We start from the raw sequence: 9,380 nt of genomic DNA, 5'->3' as shown, positions 1-9,380 counted from the left end.
TCCTTTGGCCCTATAGTCTTCAAAGGGATCCGAAATATCTGTTCTCAGATTCCACAGAAATAAGGCTAGCAAAGAGATCCACGAAATACAGATGTAACTCTGTGAGATGAATTAACACAACACTAAGCAGTTTCTCAGAAAGCTTCTTTCCAGATTTCATCTGAGGATATTTCCTTTTTCACCATAGCCCTCTATGGGCTTCCAAATATCACTTTGCCAATTCCACAAGAACTGTCTTAGCGAAAGGCTTCTTGAGGGGAAAGCTGTAACTCTGTGAGATGATTTCACAGAACACAAAGAAGTATCTCAGAAAGCTTCTTTCTCTTTTTTATCGGAGGATATTTCCTTTGCCCCTATAGTCTTCAAAGGTATCCGAAATATCTGTTCTCAGATTCCACAGAAATCAGGCTAGCAAAGAGATCCACGAAATACAGATGTAACTCTGTGAGTGGAAGTCAGAGAACACTAAGCGTTTTCTCAGAAAGCTTCTTTCGAGATTTCATCTGAGGATATTTCCTTTTTCACCATAGCCCTCTATGGGCTTCCAAATACAACTTTGCCAATTCCACAAGAACTGTCTTAGCGAAAGGCTTCTTGAGGGGAAAGCTGTAACTCTGTGAGATGATTTCACAGAACACAAAGAAGTTTCTCAGAAAGCTTCTTCCTCTTTGTTTTCGGAGAATATTTCCTTTGGCCCTATAGTCTTCAAAGTGATCCGAAATATCTGTTCTCAGATTCCACAGAAATAAGGCTAGCAAAGAGATCCACGAAATACAGATGTAACTCTGTGAGATGAAATAACAGAACACTAAGCAGTTTCTCAGAAAGCTTCTTTCCAGATTTCATCTGAGGATATTTCCTTCTTCACCATAGCCCTCTATGGGCTTCCAAATATCACTTTGCCAATTCCACAAGAACTGTCTTAGCGAAAGGCTTCTTGAGGGGAAAGCTGTAACTCTGTGAGATGATTTCACAGAACACAAAGAAGTATCTCAGAAAGCTTCCTTCTCTTTTTTATCGGAGGATATTTCCTTTGGCCCTATAGTCTTCAAAGGGATCCGAAATATCTGTTCTCAGATTCCACAGAAATAAGGCTAGCAAAGAGATCCACGAAATACAGATGTAACTCTGTGAGATGAATTAACACAACACTAAGCAGTTTCTCAGAAAGCTTCTTTCCAGATTTCATCTGAGGATATTTCCTTTTTCACCATAGCCCTCTATGGGCTTCCCAATATCACTTTGCCAATTCCACAAGAACTGTCTTAGCGAAAGGCTTCTTGAGGGGAAAGCTGTAACTCTGTGAGATGATTTCACAGAACACAAAGAAGTTTCTGAGAAACCTTCTTTCTCTTTGTTAACGGAGGATATTTCCTTTGGCCCTATAGTCTTCAAAGGGATCCGAAATATCTGTTCTCAGATTCCACAGAAATAAAGCTAGCAAAGAGATCCACGAAATACCGATGTAACTCTGTGAGATGAATTAACACAACACTAAGCAGTTTCTCAGAAAGCTTCTTTCCAGATTTCATCTGAGGATAGTTCCTTTTTCACCATAGCCCTCTATGGGCTTCCAAATATCACTTTGCCAATTCCACAAGAACTGTCTTAGCGAAAGGCTTCTTGAGGGGAAAGATGTAACTCTGTGAGATGATTTCACAGAACACAAAGAAGTTTCTCAGAAAGCTTCTTTCTCTTTGTTATCTGAGGATATTTCCATTGCCCCAGTAGTCTTCAAGGGGATAAGCAATATCTGTTCTCAGATTCCACAGAAATAAGGCTAGCAAAGAGATCCACGAAATACAGATGTAACTCTGTGAGATGAAATAACAGAACACTAAGCAGTTTCTCAGAAAGATTCTTTCCAGATTTCATCTGAGGATATTTCCTTTTTCACCATAGCCCTCTATGGGCTTCCAAATATCACTTTGCCAATTCCACAAGAACTGTCTTAGAGAAAGGCTTCTTGAGGGGAAAGCTGTAACGTTGTGAGATGATTTCACAGAACACAAAGAAGTTTCTCAGAAAGCTTCTTTCTCTTTGTTATCGGAGGATTTTCCCTTTGCCCCTATAGTCTTCAAAGGGATCCGAAATATCAGTTCTCAGATTCCATAGAAATAAGGCTAGCAAAGAGATCCACGAAATACAGATGTAACTCAGTGAGATGAATTAACAGAACACTAAGCAGTTTCTCAGAAAGCTTCTTTCCAGAATTCATCTGAGGATATTTCCTTTTTCACCATAGCCCTCTATGGGCTTCCAAATATCACTTTGCCAATTCCACAGGAACTGTATTAGCGAAAGGCTTCTTGAGGGGAAAGCTGTAACTCTGTGAGATGATTTCACAGAACACAAAGAAGTATCTCAGAAAGCTTCTTTCTCTTTTTTATCGGAGGATATTTCCTTTGGCCCTATAGTCTTCAAAGGGATCCGAAATATCTGTTCTCAGATTCCACAGAAATCAGGCTAGCAAAGAGATCCACGAAATACAGATGTAACTCTGTGAGTGGAAGTCAGAGAACACTAAGCGTTTTCTCAGAAAGCTTCTTTCCAGATTTCGTCTGAGGATATTTCCTTCTTCACCATAGCCCTCTATGGGCTTCCAAATATCACTTTGCCAATTCCACAAGAACTGTCTTAGCGAAAGGCTTCTTGAGGGGAAAGCTGTAACTCTGTGAGATGATTTCACAGAACACAAAGAAGTTTCTCAGAAAGCTTCTTTCTCTTTGTTTTCGGAGAATATTTCCTTTGGCCCTATAGTCTTCAAGGGGATAAGCAATATCTGTTCTCAGATTCCACAGAAATCAGGCTAGCAAAGAGATCCACGAAATACAGATGTAACTCTGTGAGATGAAATAACAGAACACTAAGCAGTTTCTCAGAAAGCTTCTTTCTAGATTTCATCTGAGGATATTTCCTTCTTCACCATAGCCCTCTATGGGCTTCCAAATATCACTTTGCCAATTCCACAAGAACTGTCTTAGCGAAAGGCTTCTTGAGGGGAAAGCTGTAACTCTGTGAGATGATTTCACAGAACACAAAGAAGTATCTCAGAAAGCTTCTTTCTCTTTGTTATCGGAGGATATTTCCTTTGGCCCTATGGTCTTCAAAGGGATCCGAAATATCTGTTCTCAGATTCCACAGAAATAAGGCTAGCAAAGAGATCCACGAAATACAGATGTAACTCTGTGAGATGAATTAACAGAACACTAAGCAGTTTCTTAGAAAGCTTCTTTCCAGATTTCATCTGAGGATATTTCCTTTTTCACCATAGCCCTCTATGGGCTTCCCAATATCACTTTGCCAATTCCACAAGAAGTGTCTTAGCGAAAGGCTTCTTGAGTGGAAAGCTGTAACTCTGTGAGATGATTTCACAGAACACAAAGAAGTTTCTGAGAAAGCTTCTTTCTCTTTGTTAACGGAGGATATTTCCTTTGGCCCTATAGTCTTCAAAGGGATCCGAAATATCTGTTCTCAGATTCCACAGAAATAAAGCTAGCAAAGAGATCCACGAAATACAGATGTAACTCTGTGAGATGAATTAACAGAACACTAAGCAGTTTCTCAGAAAGCTTCTTTCCAGATTTCATCTGAGGATATTTCCTTTTTCACCATAGCCCTCTTTGGGCTTCCAATTATCACTTTGCCAATTCCACAAGAACTGTCTTAGCGAAAGGCTTCTTGTGGGGAAAGATGTAACTCTGTGAGATGACTTCACAGAACACAAAGTAGTTGCTCAGAAAGCTTCTTTCTCTTTGTTATCGGAGGATATTTCCTTTGGCCCAATAGTCTTCAAAGGGATCCGCAATATCTGTTCTCAGATTCCACAGAAATAAGGCTAGCAAACAGATCCACGAAATACAGATGTAACTCTGTGAGATGAAATAACAGAACACTAAGAAGTTTCTCAGACAGCTTCTTTCCAGATTTCATCTGAGGATATTTCCTTTTTCACCATAGCCCTCTAGGGGCTTCCAAATATCACTTTGCCAATTCCACAAGAACTGTCTTAGCGAAAGGCTTCTTGAGGGGAAAGCTGAAACTTTGTGAGATGATTTCACAGAACACAAAGAAGTTTCTCAGAAAGCTTCTTTCTCTTTGTTATCGGAGGATTTTCCCTTTGCCCCTATAGTCTTCAAAGGGATCCGAAATATCTGTTCTCAGATTCCACAGAAATAAGGCTAGCAAAGAGATCCACGAAATACAGATGTAACTCTGTGAGATGAATTAACAGAACACTAAGCAGTTTCTCAGAAAGCTTCTTTCCAGATTTCAGATGAGGATATTTCCTTTTTCACCATAGCCCTCTATGGGCTTCCAAATATCACTTTGCCAATTCCACAAGAACTGTATTAGCGAAAGGCTTCTTGAGGGGAAAGCTGTAACTCTGTGAGATGATTTCACAGAACACAAAGAAGTTTCTCAGAAAGCTTCTTTCTCTTTGTTTTCGGAGGATATTTCCTTTGGCCCTATAGTCTTCTAAGGGATCCGAAATATCTGTTCTCAGATTCCACAGAAATAAGGCTAGCAAAGAGATCCACGAAATACAGATGTAACTCTGTGAGATGAATTAACACAACACTAAGCAGTTTCTCAGAAAGCTTCTTTCCAGATTTCATCTGAGGATATTTCCTTTTTCACCATAGCCCTATATGGGCTTCCAAATATCACTTTGCCAATTCCACAAGAACTGTCTTAGCGAAAGGCTTCTTGAGGGGAAAGCTGTAACTCTGTGAGATGATTTCACAGAACACAAAGAAGTTTCTCAGAAAGCTTCTTTCTCTTTGTTACCGGAGGATATTTCCTTTGGTCCTATAGTCTTGAAAGGGATCCGAAATATCTGTTCTCAGATTCCACAGAAATCAGGCTAGCAAAGAGATCCACGAAATACAGATGTAACTCTGTGAGTGGAAGTTAGAGAACACTAAGCGTTTTCTCAGAAAGCTTCTTTCCAGATTTCATCTGAGGATATTTCCTTTTTCACCATAGCCCTCTATGGGCTTCCCAATATCACTTTGCCAATTCCACAAGAACTGTCTTAGCGAAAGGCTTCTTGAGGGGAAAGCTGTAACTCTGTGAGATGATTTCACAGAACACAAAGAAGTTTCTGAGAAAGCTTCTTTCTCTTTGTTAACGGAGGATATTTCCTTTGGCCCTATAGTCTTCAAAGGGATCCGAAATATCTGTTCTCAGATTCCACAGAAAGAAAGCTAGCAAAGAGATCCACGAAATACAGATGTAACTCTGTGAGATGAATTAACAGAACACTAAGCAGTTTCTCAGAAAGCTTCTTTCCAGATTTCATCTGAGGATATTTCCTTTTTCACCATAGCCCTCTATGGGCTTCCAAATATCACTTTGCCAATTCCACAACAACTGTCTTAGCGAAAGGCTTCTTGAGGGGAAAGATGTAACTCTGTGAGATGATTTCACAGAACACAAAGAAGTTTCTCAGAAAGCTTCTTTCTCTTTGTTATCTGAGGATATTTCCTTTGCCCCAATAGTCTTCAAAGGGATAAGCAATATCTGTTCTCAGATTCCACAGAAATAAGGCTAGCAAAGAGATCCACGAAATACAGATGTAACTCTGTGAGATGAAATAACAGAACACTAAGCAGTTTCTCAGAAAGCTTCTTTCCAGATTTCATCTGAGGATATTTCCTTTTTCACCATAGCCCTCTATGGGCTTCCAAATATCACCTTGCCAATTCCACAAGAACTGTCTTATCGAAAGGCTTCTTGAGGGGAAAGCTGTAACGTTGTGAGATGATTTCACAGAACACAAAGAAGTTTCTCAGAAAGCTTCTTTCTCTTTGTTATCGGAGGATTTTCCCTTTGCCCCTATAGTCTTCAAAGGGATCAGAAATATCAGTTCTCAGATTCCATAGAAATAAGGCTAGCAAAGAGATCCACGAAATACAGATGTAACTCTGTGAGATGAATTAACAGAACACTAAGCAGTTTCTCAGAAAGCTTCTTTCCAGAATTCATCTGAGGATATTTCCTTTTTCACCATAGCCCTCTATGGGCTTCCAAATATCACTTTGCCAATTCCACAAGAACTGTGTTAGCGAAAGGCTTCTTGAGGGGAAAGCTGTAACTCTGTGAGATGATTTCACAGAACACAAAGAAGTATCTCAGAAAGCTTCTTTCTCTTTTTTATCGGAGGATATTTCCTTTGCCCCTATAGTCTTCAAAGGTATCCGAAATATCTGTTCTCAGATTCCACAGAAATCAGGCTAGCAAAGAGATCCACGAAATACAGATGTAACTCTGTGAGTGGAAGTCAGAGAACACTAAGCGTTTTCTCAGAAAGCTTCTTTCCAGATTTCATCTGAGGATATTTCCTTTTTCACCATAGCCCTCTATGGGCTTCCAAATACAACTTTGCCAATTCCACAAGAACTGTCTTAGCGAAAGGCTTCTTGAGGGGAAAGCTGTAACTCTGTGAGATGATTTCACAGAACACAAAGAAGTTTCTCAGAAAGCTTCTTCCTCTTTGTTTTCGGAGAATATTTCCTTTGGCCCTATAGTCTTCAAAGTGATCCGAAATATCTGTTCTCAGATTCCACAGAAATAAGGCTAGCAAAGAGATCCACGAAATACAGATGTAACTCTGTGAGATGAAATAACAGAACACTAAGCAGTTTCTCAGAAAGCTTCTTTCCAGATTTCATCTGAGGATATTTCCTTCTTCACCATAGCCCTCTATGGGCTTCCAAATATCACTTTGCCAATTCCACAAGAACTGTCTTAGCGAAAGGCTTCTTGAGGGGAAAGCTGTAACTCTGTGAGATGATTTCACAGAACACAAAGAAGTATCTCAGAAAGCTTCCTTCTCTTTTTTATCGGAGGATATTTCCTTTGGCCCTATAGTCTTCAAAGGGATCCGAAATATCTGTTCTCAGATTCCACAGAAATAAGTCTAGCAAAGAGATCCACGAAATACAGATGTAACTCTGTGAGATGAATTAACACAACACTAAGCAGTTTCTCAGAAAGCTTCTTTCCAGATTTCATCTGAGGATATTTCCTTTTTCACCATAGCCCTCTATGGGCTTCCCAATATCACTTTGCCAATTCCACAAGAACTGTCTTAGCGAAAGGCTTCTTGAGGGGAAAGCTGTAACTCTGTGAGATGATTTCACAGAACACAAAGAAGTTTCTGAGAAAGCTTCTTTCTCTTTGTTAACGGAGGATATTTCCTTTGGCCCTATAGTCTTCAAAGGGATCCGAAATATCTGTTCTCAGATTCCACAGAAATAAAGCTAGCAAAGAGATCCACGAAATACAGATGTAACTCTGTGAGATGAATTAACACAACACTAAGCAGTTTCTCAGAAAGCTTCTTTCCAGATTTCATCTGAGGATATTTCCTTTTTCACCATAGCCCTCTATGGGCTTCCAAATATCACTTTGCCAATTCCACAAGAACTGTCTTAGCGAAAGGCTTCTTGAGGGGAAAGATGTAACTCTGTGAGATGATTTCACAGAACACAAAGAAGTTTCTCAGAAAGCTTCTTTCTCTTTGTTATCTGAGGATATTTCCATTGCCCCAGTAGTCTTCAAGGGGATAAGCAATATCTGTTCTCAGATTCCACAGAAATAAGGCTAGCAAAGAGATCCACGAAATACAGATGTAACTCTGTGAGATGAAATAACAGAACACTAAGCAGTTTCTCAGAAAGCTTCTTTCCAGATTTCATCTGAGGATATTTCCTTTTTCACCATAGCCCTCTATGGGCTTCCAAATATCACTTTGCCAATTCCACAAGAACTGTCTTAGAGAAAGGCTTCTTGAGGGGAAAGCTGTAACGTTGTGAGATGATTTCACAGAACACAAAGAAGTTTCTCAGAAAGCTTCTTTCTCTTTGTTATCGGAGGATTTTCCCTTTGCCCCTATAGTCTTCAAAGGAATCCGAAATATCTGTTCTCAGATTCCATAGAAATAAGGCTAGCAAAGAGATCCACGAAATACAGATGTAACTCTGTGAGATGAATTAACAGAACACTAAGCAGTTTCTCAGAAAGCTTCTTTCCAGAATTCATCTGAGGATATTTCCTTTTTCACCATAGCCCTCTATGGGCTTCCAAATATCACTTTGCCAATTCCACAGGAACTGTATTAGCGAAAGGCTTCTTGAGGGGAAAGCTGTAACTCTGTGAGATGATTTCACAGAACACAAAGAAGTATCTCAGAAAGCTTCTTTCTCTTTTTTATCGGAGGATATTTCCTTTGGCCCTATAGTCTTCAAAGGGATCCGAAATATCTGTTCTCAGATTCCTCAGAAATCAGGCTAGCAAAGAGATCCACGAAATACAGATGTAACTCTGTGAGTGGAAGTCAGAGAACACTAAGCGTTTTCTCAGAAAGCTTCTTTCCAGATTTCATCTGAGGATATTTCCTTCTTCACCATAGCCCTCTATGGGCTTCCAAATATCACTTTGCCAATTCCACAAGAACTGTCTTAGCGAAAGGCTTCTTGAGGGGAAAGCTGTAACTCTGTGAGATGATTTCACAGAACACAAAGAAGTTTCTCAGAAAGCTTCTTTCTCTTTGTTTTCGGAGAATATTTCCTTTGGCCCTATAGTCTTCAAAGGGATCCGAAATATCTGTTCTCAGATTCCACAGAAATCAGGCTAGCAAAGAGATCCACGAAATACAGATGTAACTCTGTGAGATGAAATAACAGAACACTAAGCAGTTTCTCAGAAAGCTTCTTTCCAGATTTCATCTGAGGATATTTCCTTCTTCACCATAGCCCTCTATGGTCTTCCAAATATCACTTTGCCAATTCCACAAGAACTGTCTTAGCGAAAGGCTTCTTGAGGGGAAAGCTGTAACTCTGTGAGATGATTTCACAGAACACAAAGAAGTATCTCAGAAAGCTTCTTTCTCTTTGTTATCGGAGGATATTTCCTTTGGCCCTATGGTCTTCAAAGGGATCCGAAATATCTGTTCTCAGATTCCACAGAAATAAGGCTAGCAAAGAGATCCACGAAATACAGATGTAACTCTGTGAGATGAATTAACAGAACACTAAGCAGTTTCTCAGAAAGCTTCTTTCCAGATTTCATCTGAGGATATTTCCTGTTTCACCATAGCCCTCTAGGGGCTTCCCAATATCACTTTGCCAATTCCACAAGAAGTGTCTTAGCGAAAGGCTTCTTGAGTGGAAAGCTGTAACTCTGTGAGATGATTTCACAGAACACAAAGAAGTTTCTGAGAAAGCTTCTTTCTCTTTGTTAACGGAGGATATTTCCTTTGGCCCTATAGTCTTCAAAGGGATCCGAAATATCTGTTCTCAGATTCCACAGAAATAAAGCTAGCAAAGAGATCCACGAAATACAGATGTAACTCTGTGAGATGAATTAACAGA

The sequence above is a fragment of the Macaca mulatta genome, chromosome 2, assembly GCF_049350105.2.
Source record: "Macaca mulatta isolate MMU2019108-1 chromosome 2, T2T-MMU8v2.0, whole genome shotgun sequence".
NCBI classification, from domain to species: Eukaryota; Metazoa; Chordata; class Mammalia; order Primates; family Cercopithecidae; genus Macaca; species Macaca mulatta.
This window is presented reverse-complemented; position numbering follows the sequence as displayed.